General features: G+C 41.1%; 2 long non-coding RNA genes across 2 annotated transcripts; one reads left to right on the top strand and one right to left on the bottom strand.

Annotated features, from left to right (window-relative positions):
• Positions 4,375-6,084, top strand: LOC8076317. Its single transcript, XR_002453194.1, has 3 exons — positions 4,375-4,728; positions 5,069-5,272; positions 5,768-6,084. It is a non-coding gene; the product is annotated as an uncharacterized LOC8076317 (long non-coding RNA).
• On the bottom strand, positions 7,225-9,985 carry LOC110435785. The gene is made up of 2 exons (XR_002453638.1): positions 9,439-9,985; positions 7,225-7,841 (listed from the first exon to the last, which is right to left on the bottom strand). It is a non-coding gene; the product is annotated as an uncharacterized LOC110435785 (long non-coding RNA).

An 18,938-nucleotide genomic window follows, 5' to 3' on the forward strand; every position in this document is an offset into this window, starting at 1 on the left:
TATGAAGTCTTTTAAAGGTTCGTCTAACAAGTTAGGGCCGCTTGGTTTCGGTAGTCAGTCTGTGTGATTCTACCCCACAGGGAATCCACGGTCTGCTATCCTCCATTTGCGCCACGCGGGTAACCTCTAACAAGCTAGAAAAGTTACTCATACTTGACTAAAGCCAGAGCCATCATAGCCCTCATGGTTGCACTTTTATCCCGGTTATCACTTACGAATAAATCCTCAAGTCGCTAAAAAGTCATATTATCATTTGTGGCTTTATATTATTCTAGGCACAAGATCATGGTCATAGAATTAAAAATCAAATGCTATACTTGCCTTGATCCAATTGCTCCTGCTGGTCCTGCTGATCTTACTTGCTTCCAAGGCTCTGATCTTGATCACCGAAGTAATGCCCACTGACTAGACTCGGTCAACAATCATCAACACACATACACAAAGCAAACAAAGCTATAATTAGAACAGTACACCAACAGTAAATAAATTTAAATAAAAGTTTTCCAAAATCATCTACACGCTGCTATGATCACGTCAATGAGAAATTTACGGAAAACAGAGTTACGACGCGAAATCTCCATATTAAACGGGACTGCAAAGGCTATCTACAGACTTGTATTTATCTAGGAAACCTAACAGTGGTGAATCTAGACAACAATGGTACCAACGCGAAGCTTATGAAATTATGAAACTAACGCAACTTGAACGGATCGAAACGGAGCTAAAACGGAGAAGATATGAATTTTCTAAGATTTTCTTTGGAAAAGTAATTAATTAAATAGGGTCACAAAAGTAAAAAAGTTTCAAACTGTTAAACCAAGTTTACTAACAAGTAGATCTCGTGATTATGAATCTAGCGCAATTTCAACGGGTCAAATCAGAGTTAAAATGAATACTTTATGAGCAAAAGAAAATCAATGGCAAAACTGTAATTTTGTGAAAACGTATTTTGGAAACAAACCATCGAGGAATACGCAGTTGGCGTAACTCTAGGAGGCGCTTTGGACCGCGGGTTCTAAACTCCAAAACCGCAGAGGTTCTTTAACAAATTTCACCCCGAAGGGGTATCTTCTAATCGCGACCGCAAATCTTAGAATGGACGGCCGAGGGGGTTGGGGAGGTTTTGGCCGGCCGGAACAGTAACACCAACGACGGTGGAGGCCATTAACGGCGACGAGAGCTCGCCGGAGTTGGCAAAGAACGTTTGGAATTCGGTCTGGAAGAATGCTGGGAAGTGGGAGAGTTCACCAGCGCGACGAAACGGGCGAGGATGGCTCGATTCGGCCGGACGGCGGGCGGTGGATCGCGGCGGCAGTTCCTGCGCACTGCGAGCGGGAGCGGGTGCGAGGGAAGAGCGAAATGGGAGCAGCAGGGGCGGCTCGGCTTGCGCGCGTCCAAATGAGCAAGGCGCAGGAGAGGAAGTGGGGAAGTGGGGAGCGGGGGCGTGGCTTCGGCCGTTGCGGCCTCCTGCGCGAGAGAAAGGGGGCGGTTGGGGACGAAGAAGAAGCTGACGGGTGGGCCCTACCCGGCAGCCACTGAAGAGAGAGGAGGAGGGGTGGGAGGCGCTGCGGGCTGGAGTGGCACAAGCGGGCCAGCCCAGTGAGAAAAGAGATGGGGGGAGGAGAGGAGGGGGCTGGGCCTACGTGGCTGAAATCAAGGAGAGGGAGGGGGGATTTTTATTTTTCAAACAAAATTTCAAAGCCCTTTTAAATTTGAATTTTGAACCAAAGCTCTTTTGCTCAAATTCACACTTCACAAAATATAATGTTGCAGCATGTATGCATCAACATATTTTCTAAGCTTATGTTAAATTTTAATTTTCCAAAAATTATTATTTTTCTTATATTTTGATGCTCACAAAATTGACTCAATAAATCAAATTTCAACTATTTTAAACAAGAGAATTTTTAGGGTGTTACACTATCTAATGGCAGCTAAAACTAAAAGTAGTTAGTGACCAAATTTTGCTTGTTTTTTAACCCACACGTGCTTCGGCCTGTTCCCCGCTGTGAGTCCGCGCAAGCAACACTATCGGCACACGTCCATCTTTTTTCCTGAGTGCCATTTTTCCCCTACAGTAGAGGGAGTGGTAGTCGTACGTGGCACCAGTGCACCCTGCTCCGGCACTCTGCTAGAGGCACCAGGCGGCGACAATGACACGTCGACGGCCACGCTGGCTCTCGCAGGCTTGTGGCGTGAAGCTGGCTGTCAGTGAACTAGTGAGGGATAGAGAAATTGGTGAGTGGAAAGACCAAATGAGCAATAAAGTTAATGGAAATAATTAATGGGGGTTAGCATGCTCCGAGGTGTATTCAATTAGCTACAGGATCCAAACACCCCGCCGGCTATTTTTTTTTTCTAGATCGAAGTTCTGCCCAGTTTTCATTAAAAGGAGTAGTAGTAACCAAATGTTACAAAGTTCAACACAAGATGCAGCAGCGAGAACGAAGCCAATGCTGGGCACAGAGCACCTATCTAAAATTTAGCTCTAGCAATTAGATGGGGTGGTTGCAAACAGTGGCCTTATACTAGTTACCGGTAATCTCACAGACTTCCAAGATTCATGCAGGATCTGGCTAACGGCTAGTCATTGGCCATGAAGAATAGACCACAGGGTAGAAAATGGAAATTTGATGAGGACAGTTTTCGGTGAGACACACACCAATACGCCTTGTTTATTGTGAGAGCCTACACTCATCCATTATCAAACAAAAGTGATGCCTAGTGTTGGGGGCACAACACTGCCTTCCCCATCCCTGGTTGCTCTAGAGGATCGCCTCCGCCTTGAATCTCCGCCCCGAGATCCTTCGAGCGTTATGATGCGAAGGATCAGGGTGAGGCTAACGGTAATGCGTTTTGTATGGTGCTGTGTAGTTGCAGGAACCGAGCCAGTGGCGGAGGCCGCGAGGAATGGAGGAGAGGACCTTTGGATTCCCGCGTGCCGAAGGATAGGCGAAGGCATGTCTGAGGACGCGGTGACGTTGAGAAACCTTCATGGCCCCTGAGCCGAGGAACCTTCGGCGTCTTCAGGCCAAAGGTTCGGTGTACGACCGAAGGATCAAGACCTGACAGGTTGGAGTCCCGAGCGGAGAGCGCGTGTGTGGAGCTCGTAGTGTGAAATTACTTAAATGGTTTATGGTCAATAGTCTGTAACGAGAGGATATGCTGGAATATTCTCCCGCCGTCACGGGGTATTCTTGTAAAAGGCCTGAACCGGCTTCCATGCCCTATATAAAGGGAGTGTAATTGCATTTGGAGGAGAGAGATCATTTACTATTCCTACCCACTGTTGCCAACCACCGTTCTAGGGCATTGAGCCAGTTGTCTACATTGTCCTAGACCACTTAGGCCAGTCTCAATGGAGTTTCATGAGAGTTTCATGTACATTAAATATACTGATGTGGCGCTATAGTAATGAAGAGAGAAATGATAAGAGTTTCATGGGAGTAGAGAGAGTTTCATCCCCATAAAACTCCAATGCACTGTTTCCAAAATATAGATGTGTTGAAAACTGGGCTATGAAACTCCCATTGAGGATGGCCTTACTGCAACCCGTGAGCGAGCTGCTTGTGCATCGTGCTGCTGGGAGTGCAGGTGCACATTTCCCAACACCTAGCAAGCAAGGGTCCTATAGTAGCATTAAATCATGTTCATGCTTCATTAGAGGTTGATGAATCAATAAAATGGATTTAATGTTGCGTTAAAATATGATTATGTTGCGTTAAAATTGATCTTGAGAAGATCAAACAAAAATAAAGACAGGCAAATGCAATTTTCTAGGTCATCTAGACGTGATTGAAGGTGGTCACAGGGTTTGTTGACTTCACTTGTATTTTTCTATAATTTTATTATCATAAATGTTTTTACTTATCTTGTGACCAGAGATATTATGTTACTACCTGTAATATGGACTTTGCCATATCTTGATTTTTTTTTCGTCCTCCGCCACTGCCTACCATGCCCCTAAATCAAATGTTAGGCCTTGTTTAGTTCCTAAAATATTTTGTGAAATTTTTCACATTTCCTATCACATCGAATCTTGCGGCACATACATAGAGCACTAAATATAAATAAAAACAATTAACTAATTATACAGTTTAACTGTAATTTGCGAGACGAACTTTTTGAGCTTAGTTAGTCTATGATTGGATAATATTTGTCAAATACAAACGAAAGTGGTACTATTTCTATTTTGCAAAAAAAAAAATTGGTAGTAAACAAGGACTATGCAAGAGGGGATTGATCCATCGCAGGCAAGCCACATGGTAAGGCACAGCTCCAAACACATGTGAAACCACGTGTTGTGGATGTGCAACTGCCTCACTCCTTCTTCTTATCTATAAATACAGCACACCCCCTCCTCATTTCTCAGACACAAGTAAAGAGCAAAACATAGCTGACCGTTCAAAGCAGCACACACACACTCCCTCCCTTACTAGCCATGGCCTATTGCGAAATGGCTCCTTGTGCGCTAGCTCAACATTCTGAGCTTACGATGACTCTATACACAAACAAGGAGGTGTATTCTGGACCAGACCAAAATGCAGCAACAAACACAGAAGGGTCAACAATAATGGGCAGAACCCAGGTCTACTCGTGGCCTGTAGCCGATGGGGCAACTCCTGATGCAAACATCGTCGGCCATCTCCAGGGCACTAGTGTTCAAGTAGCCAAATCTCCCGCCGCGGTGTATCACTACTCCCTGGGTTTAGTGTTCTCGGATGAAAGGTATGAGAATATATATGCGTCGTTATTTAGTAGTACTTAATTACACACAACTTCGTATGTATACTACTTCCATGTACAACCTCTCTCAAGTAGAACATCATGCAGTTATTTTTTTCGTAGATGCATGATACACATGTGCTCATAGGACCACCAGTTTATATTCATTTGTTCAATTCTCATTTTTCAAGATAAAAGCCTACTACTCACGGCATTTTCTCGCTTTCTGTCAACATACCTCATGATGTATATATATTATTTTTCTCATCGCGTGATATATATTGATGAGAAAAGTTACTACAATAAAACATCACGTAATCATTTTGCGCACAATTCAACACAGGTTCAAAGGGTCTACACTCCAAATACAAGGGACTTCCCAAATAAATGGTGAGTGGGCCATTGTTGGAGGGACAGGAGAACTTACTATGGCAACGGGTACTGTCAAACGCACAACAGTTGTAGAGAAAGACTATACCAGGATCTCAGAACTCAAAATACATGCCTATTTATTTCGCTCCAGTGAAGCCTAGCTACTACGCCTAATGTAAGTAAAATACTCGATTATTCATACGAGCAACTCAAAGAGTATCTTTGTAGTCTTTCTAATGCATATGAATAGAGATTTTGGTAAAAAAAAAACTCTCCAACCACTTCTCTAATTAGGTGTCCAACTATAGTCATCCTCTATTCTAGATATCTTGCTAGCTAAAGATGGAGAGCGAGGGTGCCTCACCAGAGTGAGCACAATATATATATTTATTGAAGCTATTCGATGGTGGAAAGATATACAGCACGAATTTTATTCTAATGACTCGAAATGATAATTTAGAGAGTTAGTCTAAGAGAGTTTTGGAGATTCTGTTATATATGAATACATTTATTCCCTTGATTTTATAGTTGAAACTCCAGATATATAGGGCATATTATTCCCTTGAGTTTAAGAGAAAGTTTTGGAGTAGGCATCTGTCTTTACTGTTGAAACTTTAGATTTCCTAACTTGTACATATTCCCTTGATTAATCATGTATATCCTTGTGTAGGTTTTTGAGACTTCTGAATCCGATTAATAACCTCCAGAAGGCCGGAGCTTTATGCAGTTGTTTAGACTAGTCTTCGTGCATCCCAGACAATAAATGCCAGTATCTGCACTTCGTCAGTGTTGGCTTGTTTCCTAATAAATAACTTGGACTTTGTATCCGGTTCGTGTCAACTTGTAGTACTTTGCTAGCTGTAAGGGCTGTCGGTGTTGTTGTCACCTTGTACTGAGCTCTTTTGTATTTCAATAAAACTCCGTGTCATATCATGTGTGTATTCATAAATCATAAGATGTATTTTAAGGCCTTTGCTTCCGAAAAAATCTCTCTTTGTCGCTCTCACATGCCGATGTTTGGGCTGCATCTTGTGGGCGCGAACTGGACAGCAGGATCCGGCGGCTGGAAATGCTCGTGCATCAGTATGAATAGAGAGAGTTTCCAGCCGCCGGAAATATATACTGATGTGTATTCACCTCTCTTTTCATAAATATGGTGCTACATCAGTATATTTATTGTCTATGAAATTCTAATGAAACACTATTGAGATTGGCTTTAACCCCTTTAACTTCACAAAAGGATATTACAGGATTGTTCGTTGTTATTACCGCCATGAAGACAGAGACGATCGAGGAGGAGATCTCTAGAGAAGCGAGAAGGAAAAGCGCACCGTCACCATATATGGAACGAGGCACTAGAACGAATGACAAGGAAGTTCTCTCATGTTGGATCGGAATTGGAACAGGGCGAACTGCCAACAGGGGGGCGACACAGGTAATTTTAGCAAGTTCTCGTGTGTGGGAGACTACCGGCCGGAGAGGATGGACCAAATCTTTCAGGTAGTAGGAGTAGGAGAGCCTAGGCCACATACCAGCACTGGTGTAGGACGGGACATTAGCACCGGTCGGGAAGGTTCTGTTGCCCCGGTTCTCGAGCCGGTGCTGCCCTTCCGGGACTAAAGGCCCATCCTTTAGTCCCGGTTCGGGCAACCGGGGCTAAAGCCCCCCCCTTTAACACCGGTTGGTAATAGGTCCTGCCAGGGCTGCCACGTTGCAGGACTCTTTAACACCGGTTGTTATTACCAACCGGTGTTAAAGGGTTTCTTTTTTTTGGTTCACTTCTTCGGTTCTGTTTATTATTTTTATATAATATATAATAATAGATTTTTTCAATACATGTTTTTGCTGATACAAGGCTATCGCACTGCCGACCGTATTATAGACTTTCCGCATGGCCTTGCCGTTTTGGGTTAAAGTGCAAAATCTAATAGAATACACTTTTCATTTTTGTCCTAGACGTGGGAAAACAAAAAGCAGCGAGCATGGGCGCACACATGAAGCGCTACGGTGGATGCGTGCTTCCTAGACAAGGACCACCCAGGCCCACGACCTGCCTGCAAGCATGTTCCCCTCTCCCCTGTTTTTGCTTTTCCCTTTGGACACGCAAAACAGCCGCACATTCATCCAAAACAAAAGCAGAACAATATATTCAAAACAGTAGGTACGTATAAAATATGCAAATTGATACTATCAACTGCAGATAACCAACTTCTTCTCTGACACTAGAATTACACAATGATAAAAAAAAGAACCAGACAGATCTGTTACGAGAAGCAATTCAGTTCTTTTGCATCACCAACCACATCTATTACTAGAAGCAATTCAGTTCTTTTGCATCACTTGATATCTGTTGTTCCTACACCATAAGCAGATATGATCCTAACTTATGAGTAATTAATTACTTTTGCATAAGCAATTCAGTCATTTTACATAAGCAATCTAGCTCTTTTGCATAAGCAATTATATAGTATTGCAGTTCCTACTGCATTAGCAGATCTGATACTAACTTAGACATGTAAATGACTAATGTTCTTACTACACATCTTACTACCAGATGTTGCTCTTACTAGTTAACATAGATATATACTATATGCACCACTCCTATAGATACGCATATTGCTACATTAAACCTTCTTATGTTAACTGCTGCACATGGTACTCCTATTGCATTCGACTTCCTTGTGTTAGCTGCTACACATGGTTGCTGCATATGTTCATTTTGATGCTTGATGGCCTCACACCTCCTATCCTATATTAAATAGAAGTACATGATAAGCACATTGATGATAGTGAGAACTGAGGAAAAAAGTTTAAATCAATTGAGTTGAGGACAAATAAGTCTCAAATTTCAACTTTCTCCAAAAAAGGAAAACACAAGAACAATATATTTCATTAAGTTGGAAAACTGAGTATGTAATAAAATACAAAGCTGATAGTATGTACTGAACAAAGCTGTTAGCACATACTGAATAAAAAACTTCTAGCATGTACTGAATAAAACGGATAAGATGTATTGAACAAAACTGATATCATGTACTGAACAAAAAACTGCATAAGTTGTTGGCCTTTTTTGCCTAAATGTGTACAATATTTTTACCTAATAGGTTTGACTAAATTGCTTGATGTCATAATATAGTAACACACACTTATACTTATTATTTTGCATGCAAGTCTCAAATATAAATCTTAAGGAGCTGCCACCAGATTTGGATGAAAAATTTCTTAGATGCATTTGATTTGGATTATGTGACCGACAACCCTACCTTCTGCATTAAAGTGTCTGTAATTCCTGAAAATTCCTCAGCCTAATGAACAACATGTGAACCAGCAGATTTTGCCTAGTATTTCTAAAAGTTGGTCATGCTACTTTAGCAGAGGCGGCTCCTGCAGTTTTAGAAGAGGTTATTCCTACTGTTTCTGAGATTATATTGTCATCTGAACAGGCAAGGTTAGAGGATAGGAATGAAAAGGTTCTACTGCTAATCTTGTAGTTGCTGATAGTGAATGAAATGGTGCTGGAAATGAAGTAGCAAAAGAGGGGGAAAGAGGTGTGGTCTACTCCTCAAATGCCACACAAGGAAATCATACTAGCTTCTACACTCAAGAAAAATATGGTAATCAGCCTGCTCAGCTACAATTATTTTGTTCTGGCTGCAGCTTATTGCAGTTATACCTATAGTATAGTTTAATTTACTTTTGCATAAAAAAATACCAACAACCATCTGCAAAAGAAGCTGCCTTAGACAATTTAAGTGTTAATCATTACGCAACAATGTCTTCTTAAATGGGCAATTTATGTATTCTGAAAAAGCAAGTATAGTTTCTATGTTCATCTGCAACCCACAGCCCCAGATGTCTAGGAAACTAATAAAACAACTCCACTAGCAGAAAACTATGAAAAAAAGATAGCAGTCACGTGGCTGCTAATGGTGAAAAAAATCTCTTAAGATGTCATTTTAATGTTGCCTAAGATAGATGGATGGACCAGCAGCACACCTTGTATGGGAGAGACCACTTGCTAAAATCTAAATTTATACCCTTCCAGTGAGCACATGAAGCAATAAACACAGTTTATTTACATAAAAAGACACATTGCCTGCTCCTATCTTGCTAGAAACCAAACAAAAAGCTCCCAATCACCGGTTCAGACAGAGCACAATCACAAGCACAAGCTATAGAAATGCACAGGATTTGTAATCTCCCTACTATTACAATCGAACGGACAACTATGCACTTCTCAAATCTCTAGTACCTACTTCCCCTCTTCAGGACTCAATACAAGCACACAGGTGCAAATGTTCAAGATTCAAATCTAAAGCAACAACTAAAACTCATTAGTACCTTCGCTGATGAGGTGTCAGCCTGATCTTAAGGAAGGCGTCCTGTAGCTGCCTGCTCATGAGCCTACGGTCAACGAGCGTGTATGGGGCGGAGGTCAGCCCAGAAGGGACAAAACATGCAAAAATAATATTTGTATCGGCAAAGAGAAAAGTAAACTACTGAGCTGCTGCTCCATATGGTGAATGAATGAAAATAAATGAGTTGCACGCATGTCATGACAATATAGCAGCACACATAAATTAATGAACCTCTATATTTGTAACAAAAGGCTAAATTGCCTAATTGGGTGCACATTGCTGCCTAATAGATGACACTTAAATTTCCCAACAAATGACACTTAAATTGCCTAGTTATGCATGTTTGATCAAACAGTCAAGTCCTTAGAAGTGGAAGATAGAAACTAAATTATGCCCTTTGTCAGTGAAAATTTGTTAACAGGAAGCAATAACATGCGCACCAACATAGGAAACACACTTGTTAATCATTAACAAAAATATGCTCCATCCAAAAGTGTCAGGCATTGAAGCCTATAGGAAGTAGGAACGACATGCAAGAGGATATCAAACCTATACAATGATCGTAATAAGCATCAGAAGTTGCTGAAAACAGAACAACCTCACCTCACCTCGGATTCATTCACGTTGCTAGGAATGAAATGAAGTGAGGCATAAAACCAGCAAGCTCCTAAGAACACATCACCTACGATTTACAAACTCAAATGCTATGAATATGATGCAGCCCTAGATGATGACGAAAGCAATACCAAGTAACAAAGAAAATTGCACTTGTGAACAAAAAATAATATAGCTACTAATTAAAACCACACCTTAAGGAAAAAAAGCAATGATTCCATTTTGGCTCCTGATATCACCTACCCATGAAGTATGGCATCAACATGTAATTGTGTGGACACGTATGAGTATCACCACTAAGCTAAGTAAGGCAGGTTATCAATTAGAGTATCACATGACTAAAAACTAAAAATCAGTCCCAAATTAACATGATCTGAACATGCAGACTAGAAGAGGCCAATCAAGGAGGCAGCAGCACCTACCGCCCACCGCACCTGTAGGGGCACAACACCTGATGGCCGCGCACGCGCAGCATGCACCTGTGTGCCGCACCTGCAGGCCGCAACATCCGCACGGCCACAAGCTCGTGCCGCCGCTCGAAGCCGAAGTTGACCACCGCGCTGCTGGCCGCTGCCGGTACCCGGAGCCGAAGTTGGCAAAGGTGGCACGGTGTGGAGGTGTGGGCGTGCCGGGATGCCGTTGCTGCCGAGGACTGCCTGTTGCCGGCAGGGAACGAGTAAGGATGGGATCCGGTAGTGGGGCGGCGGGAAGTGGTACGGCGCTGGTGAACACTGCAGTGCCGAGCGAGGCCACCAGGTCATGGATCTAGGCTGTCGGGTCGTGGATCCAGGCCACCAGGTCGTGGATCCCGACTGCCCTACCGGACCCTGGATCAAGGCCTGTCGTCCATGGATGCGGCGGCGCCCACGGCGCTGTCCGGCCGGCAGTACACGGACGCGGCGGTGGAGAGCGGGAAGAGGTCCTCCGCCGCCAAGCGGAGCAACTCGTCGACTGCCATGAGGAGGCCATTGTTGGTGTTGCTCGCCTCGGTGTCCCATATGACTGAATCGGCGCCCGGGGAGCCAGTCCACTGGAGTTGGGCGTGCTCTGCGAGGGCGGGCCGCTCCTCCTCTGCTGCATCTTTGGCTTCAACGGAGGATGAGATTGAGGCACGGCGGACTGGCCGACTGGGGATACGTTTCGGGATGTCGGGGGAGAGTGGGGGGAGGAGGAGAAAAGAACAGGCGCGATTTGGATGGCGAAGCAATGGTTCAATTCGGGATGTGTGTGCCGTGCGACAAACTTACGCACGGCCGACATAAAGTCTATTACACGTATATTAAGCATATATAAATGAAAATTATAGGCTTAGCTTAATAATTAAGCTTTGCCTATAATAAAATGAATAGACCACATCAAAAATTAAATAGATATGTAAAAAACTTTATATATATATATAGTTTTATATGTACAAAATTTGTAACACATATATACATAGAGTTTTTTCTCCCAATGTCTACAAACGATACAAATGATCATCGTTGTTTGGAATAAGAGTTTCGTTGCCGTTGAAGTGAAACTCGCCGTTTGGATTGATCACTTGGTCGCGGAGAAATCCTGCTATCGTCTCTTGGATAGCTTTGATTCGGTCTTGTTGTAGGACCTTTTCCCTCAGCCATTCCGTCTTTAATTTGAAATAAATAAAAAAGGTATTAGTTATCTAAGTTATTCAATATAATTCAGGAGATAATGAAAAGAGACATGTAACGTACTCTGAGCGTCTCTGTGGGTGTTTGATTGACTTGTGCCATCATGAATTTGCACACGTAATATGCACATAGATTGTTCCCCCTTCTTGTCTTAAACACCACTGTACGATATATATATAAAAATATTCACGACCACGACAATAAGAAGGCTAAAAGTTAGTGAAAGTTTGTTAGCTAGTAGAACTTACTTGTGGATGTATTATGTTAAGCGGCGTTTTACATCCACTGAGATGTTCACGGTCAATGAATCTTTCCCAAACCCTATACACAGTCATTGTGGATCGTGAACTAATAATTACAGAGTCATATTATGATATTTTTGTAGCTGAGATCGACATTACGTACCTTTGAATAATGTTTACCATTTGTTGATAATTTTCTTGTGGTTTTCTCATTGAGTTAAAGATTATTAACCGGTTCTTGGGAATTTCAATGACCATGAGTATCCAATGAAAGCTGTTTACACACATATATATAGTCAATCCTATAATGTAAAATAAAATATGCATTCACTTAATAACTATATAACTCACTCGAAGTTGAAGGGGAAGAGTATTTTTTGTTTTTCTTTTTGGTTCACAAAGAACCTCATAAGATTGGTGCAGACTTCTGTCTCATGATCTGCTGTCCACACTGCTGCGGAGCCTTGAAAACAATACAAGGGTCAACGAACCCAATACTATTGTCATTTCTCATCCTGAGCTCTCTCATTTGGTGTCTGCATATATACATACAAATCCTAAGTGTGTAAGGATTATATACATGTAATTAAAGAAGTTAGAAGTATAATAAAAAGAAAAAAATACTTACAGACAAAAGCAGCTGACAAGAGATTTGTCAAGAGCGTCGAGGTGACATAATTGGTGCAATTCTTCGAACTGCACGTATATGAGGTCATCTCCACGGAAGTAGTGATGTTGTCTAATACGAACAGAAATCCAATTCTCTCCCCTTTTAGACGCCTCAATGCACCATTTGTTTATTGCAAACATTTGTGTGCCGAGCTCGTGTAAACGCTTAGGGTCGAATAGACTCCTGCCCGGTTCATATCTTGCCCTCCATTGATCAACTACCTCGGCTTTTTCAAATGTTTGGCATCCAAGAATGGCGGCAATTTCTTCCATATTTAAACCGCTCTATCCAAAGTAACGCTCAAGCGAGTCTAGCTCAGACAACGCTAAGGATTTCTTTAGCATCAAGTCTTCATTTGAGCCGTATTGATTTGGCACAATCAAAGGGGGCACCGGTTTTGATACTTCTCCGAGCTGTGGGACCCCCTTTCCTACTCTCTTCTTAGGCTGTGAAGACTTGACCAGAGACCGCTCATAGTCCGAAAGTGCTGGCTTTTTCTGAGCTTCGCGTTGCTTCTTTTGATGGTCCGCCACCTTCTGCCTCAGTTCCGATGGCTTCACATAAAAGTACGGCTTTTCTGGGTTAAGCCGTTTTTTCCTATCCTCCTTTAATTTATCAAAAAATTGTTTGACCTCAGCTTTGGATGTAGCAATTACCTCCTCTTTACTCTTTTCGTAAGGTAATTTTTCTGGCGTCTTAGCTCTCTTTGCTGAGGCAGCCTTCTTTGGAGGTGGGACCGATGACTTCGGTCCTTCTTGGGCGGACCGCTTCTTACTACCTCGCTTTGGAGGCGAGGGGACCGACCGTGCACTCTTTGGAGAGGGTGGTGCAGGCAGTGGAGGTGGTGGGGCCGATCTTTTTGGTGTTGGAGAACGCGGTGGAGGAGTTGGAGACCTCGGTGGAGGTGGTGGAGACCGTGGTGGAGGCGGTGGCGGGGTCGGTGTGGCCGCCGCAGGTGTTGGAGGAGATCCAGCATTGTCACCGCCCGCAGCACTATGATGCGCTGGGGAGAGAACTGGACTTAGGTTGGAGGAGTCCCTGCAAAGAAAACAATTACAAGTTTTGTGAGCAAACTTTTTTTTAATTTCAATACATAATAAATAATATAAGAAGTAAAATCACACACAAACCTATGTTGAGGAATAATTATGAAGCGCTTGCGCCAACAAATAAATGTCTTCTCAGCTTCACCTAAGGTCTTCTCTCCGTCTCCCCCTTCTATGTCTAGTGGCACATTGCCACAACCTTTCTCAACCCTATCAACCGAGACGCTAGCATATCCACCAGGTACTGGTCGATTATGGATTCTTGGAGTTCTCGTTCGGTCGATAGGATTGACAACAGCGATAGCCACCTTTTTGCTTGCATTCCCATCTGGTACATGCAGCTCACAGGTAGTAAAAGCCTCTGTGACATCATCCACGGGGAAGTGTAGCTTCGTGTCATCCTGAATGGTTGGTACTTCCGTGGATGCGCAGCTGCTTTTCAACTGGCCTGGGGGGCTAACATTGACCTCAGGCTGTGATGTACCTTGCCCTTTCGTCATTTGACTAAGTGCTGCTTGCACTTGCCTTTGAATCTCTGCCTGCATCCATTCTTCACGAGCTTTCTCGCGCTCTTGTGACTGCAGAACAAAAGCTTCCAGGTGGCGGATCCGCTCTGCCTCCTCATCCTTCTTTCTCTGGCGGCTTCTGTAGGTATCTTGATCGGCTTGGAATGATTGCAGCCACGGAACTGTCCCATAGCCTCTTGTACGCCCACCGTGCTCAGGATTTTCAAGCGCATAGTTGAGTTCATCCTTCTCCCTGTTAGGCCTGAACTCACCAGACTGAACCGCCTCTCGTGCACGGACTAGTCTCTCTGCTGCTCTAGAGATTTCTTGGCCCCAAACTAGCGCCCCGGTGTCTGGGTCCACGCTTCCCCCATGACCGTAGAACCAATGCTTGGAGCGCTCGCTCCAATTCTTTGCTATTGTCTCGGGTGTGACCCCCCTAGTAAGCATCTCCTGTTCCATTCGGTCCCACTTGGGAACAGCACTCTTATAACCACCTGATCCCATATGATGGTGGTATGCCTTTTTACTGGCATTCTCTTTGTTTCTATTGGCTCGTTCCTCGCCCTCTTCTGATGTTTTGTACTGCACGAAGTCATCCCAGAAGGCCCTCAGCTTTACATATTGCTTGAGGTTGAAATTTGGAGTCTCGTTTTTCTTGACATATTTATTGTACAAAGTCTTCTTCCGATTCTGGAAGAGTACTGCCATCTTCTTCATAGTCCAGTCATAAATTCGCACCTTCAACTCTTCATCATTGGTGTCGAAGGTGAAAACGTCTGTGACGGCTTTCCAAACTAACTCCTTGTCACGATCAGAGACAAAACTGATCTCAGGAGCACCTCGCTTCTCTCTCCATTCACGAGCACTGATCGGTATTTGATCTCTCACAAGATATCCACAGTGACTAACATATTTATTTGCATGCTCACCAAGTAGTCTGCCTGTAGCTATCTCAAACTCAGAGATTACATAGCGGCCCTCCAACGGCTTCTTTGGCCCTCGTGGAGGTACGATTCTCCCCATAGAGGTCGATCCAAAAGGCTACACGTAGATATAGAAACAAAAATACTAAATTAATAACCAAGTAATAAGTCTAAAACCTAATGTAAGAGATGCATTAATTATATATGTTTACATTTACATACCTCGCCAGTATTTTCTTCTTGTTGCACGACAAGTTGTTGCTCAGAGGCATTGCCCTCTTGTTGCTCAGGGGCATTGCCCTCTTGTTGCTCAGTAGGATTGCCTTGCATGATCTCGTGGTAATCAACAAAGTACTGACTACCGTCGTCGATTATATTTTGAATGGCATCTTCCATATATTCAGGATCATCATGACGACGGTCAGCCATTTCTATGTCTGCAACCATACATATATATATTCTATATAAGATAAGAAATACAGTAGAATAATATACTAAAAAAATAATACTAACAATAACACTAGAATTCATAATATACTAAAACACTAGAATTCATAATATACTAGAATAATATACTAATCAAATAATACTAGAATAACAGTACAAACAATAATATATATACAAAACACTAGAATTAATAATATACTGGAATAATATACTAAAAATAATAGAATAATAGTACAAACAATAAAATATACAAAACACTAGAATTACTAATATACTAGAATAATAAACTAAAAACAATAGAATAATAATACAAACCCTAAAATATACAAAACACTAGAATTACTAATATACTAGAATAATGTACTAAAAATAATAGAATAATAGTACAAACCCTACAATATACAAAACACTAGAATTACTAATATACTAGAATAAAATACTAAAAATAATAGAATAATAGTACCTACCCTAAAATATACAAAACACTAGAATTACTAATATACTAGAATAATATACTAAAAATAATAGAATAATAGTACAAACCCTAAAATATACAAAACACTAGAATTACTAATATACTAGAATAATGTACTAAAAATAATACAATAATAGTACAAACCCTAAAATATACAAAACACTAGAATTACTAATATACTAGAATAATGTACTAAAAATAATACAATAATAGTACAAACCCTAAAATATACAAAACACTAGAATTACTAATATACTAGAATAAAATTCTAAAAATAATAGAATAATAGTACCTACCCTAAAATATACAAAACACTAGAATTACTAATATACTAGAATAATATACTAAAAAAATAATACTAACAATAACACTAGAATTCATAATATACTAAAACACTAGAATTCATAATATACTAGAATAATAGTACAATTAATAACATATACAAAACAATATCATAACAATTCAAAACACAATATATACAAATTAATGCACATATATATATATATATATATATATTTATTATATACATTTATTATATATACATATATATATACATTTATTTTATATATATATATATATATATCATAACAATTCATTCATTCTACAGATTATTTATAGCCGAAGTTCGATTGATCTACATAGGAGCGAGGAGATCGACGACGGCCGGATCAGAGTACTTGAGATCGTGGAGAAGTTGTGGCCCGCGCGCGCGCTCTAGCTGGCCGGTGGCGGCGTTGGCGGAGACGGTCGCGGCGGCGGCGTTGGTGGAGGGTCGCGGCGGCGCTGGTGGAGACTGTCGCGGCGGCGAGAGATCCGAAACGACGGCGGCAAAGATGAACCCGGCGGCGCTGCAGACGAAGACGAAGATGAAGATGAACTGCCGGATCTAGGGCTCCTGCGCACATATATAGGGGCGGACCCTTTAGCACCGGTTCCAGCCACGGACCGGTGCTAAAGGGTCCAGCGCGCGCTAGGGCGCGCTCCTGAAATTTTCAGGACCCTTTAGCACCGGTTTCCACTATGGGCCGGTTCTAAAGGCCCTGTTTTTTAGTTTAGGGTTTTTCAATTGTTTATATATACAGTTTATATTATAAATTGTATAGTAAATTAAATATCTTGCATAATGTTTTTTAAACAGTGACATATATTGTAATTTGTTTTAATGTACACATGAAAATTTTTAAACTTAAATATCTTATTGTATTTTTATAATTTGCAATGATTTTGTAAGAAATGTTTAGTATTTTGTTAATGCAAAAATATATTATTCCAATAAATTTACAAAAACTATATACAATCAACTGGAAATTTATTTTCACATCATATTGATGTAAAACTTTTTATTTTTGTTATTTATTACTAGGAATGCTAGTTGGGTATAGTTTTCATCAAATAAAAAATCATATAAGAATATATATCTTGATGAACACACCCTTTGACCGAACCCTAGATTGTCCCAAATGGAAAAGTCATGAATACAAAGTTTGCTACACTCATCAAGTTCTACATTTTGTCTAATGGTCAACTTTTCATTTGGAAAAGTTTGAACCACTGAATTTTGAATTTTCATAGAACTCATAGCCACGCAGCGGTTTCGGAACCCTAGATGGTCTCGAATGGAAAAGTCATGAATACCAATATTGTTCCACTCATCAAAATCTACATTTAATATATAGACCATTTTTGCATTTGACAAAGTTTTGGGAAGGTGTAGTTGCAAATCCACAATTGACACATATAGTTTCATTTAGTTTGTGTGAGATTCAAGAATTGGTGGGTATTGTTAACTTAAACTTTCTCAAATGGAACAATTGTGTATATAAAAAGTTTAGATATTGATGATATCTAACAACTTGGTATTCAAAATTTTTTCATTTGAAGTAATTTAGTTTGTCATTTGACCAAGTTTGACCAAAACCCGTCTTGGATTTTGAACAAATGTGCTTAGGATTGGCTCAAATTTATCCAAATGGAAAAATGGTCAATATATCAAATGTAGATCTTGATGATCTCTAACAACTTTGTATTCAAACTTTTTTCATTTGAAGTCATCAAATGGGCCATTTGATCAAGTTTGACCAAAGTCAAAGCATTGGTTTTTACAAAAACACCCTTTGACCGAACCCTAGATGGTCCCAAATGGAAAAGTCATGAATACAAAGTTTGCTACACTCATCAAGTTCTACATTTTGTCTAATGGTCAACTTTTCATTTGGAAAAGTTTGAACCACTGAATTTTGAATTTTCATAGAACTCATAGCCACGCAGCGGTTTCGGAACCCTAGATGGTCACGAATGGAAAAGTCATGAATACCAATATTGTTCCACTCATCAAAATCTACATTTCATATATAGACCATTTTTGCATTTGACAAAGTTTTGGGAAGGTGTAGTTGAAAATCCACAATTGACACATATAGTCATGACAATTTTTGCATTTGATGATCTCTAACAATTGGAAAAGTCATGAATACAAAGTCATGAATACAAAGTTTGTTACACACATCAAAATTCACAATTCTCAAATATAGTTTCATACAAAGTCAAGCCGACACAACAGTGAACTTCTTCTTGACGTATGACCCTTGGTTATGATCCTGCCGTAACGATGGAGTATCCTCATTGTTTAACAGAATGCTTGGGTCTTTGTTGACTATGAAGGGCGGAATTCGATCATCCCTTTCGTAATCGCCTGACATGTCTGACTTGTCCTCAATTCCGACAATGTTTCTTTTCCCAGAAAGGACAATGTGGCGCTTTGGCTCATTGATGACTGAGTGGTCATCATTTTTTCCTCTCTTTGGTTTCGTAGACATATCTTTGACATAGAACACCTGACTCACGTCTGCAGCAAGGACGAATGGTTCGTCTTTGAACCCACTATTGTTAAGGTCCACGGTTGTCATC

The sequence above is a fragment of the Sorghum bicolor genome, chromosome 5, assembly GCF_000003195.3.
Source record: "Sorghum bicolor cultivar BTx623 chromosome 5, Sorghum_bicolor_NCBIv3, whole genome shotgun sequence".
NCBI classification, from domain to species: Eukaryota; Viridiplantae; Streptophyta; class Magnoliopsida; order Poales; family Poaceae; genus Sorghum; species Sorghum bicolor.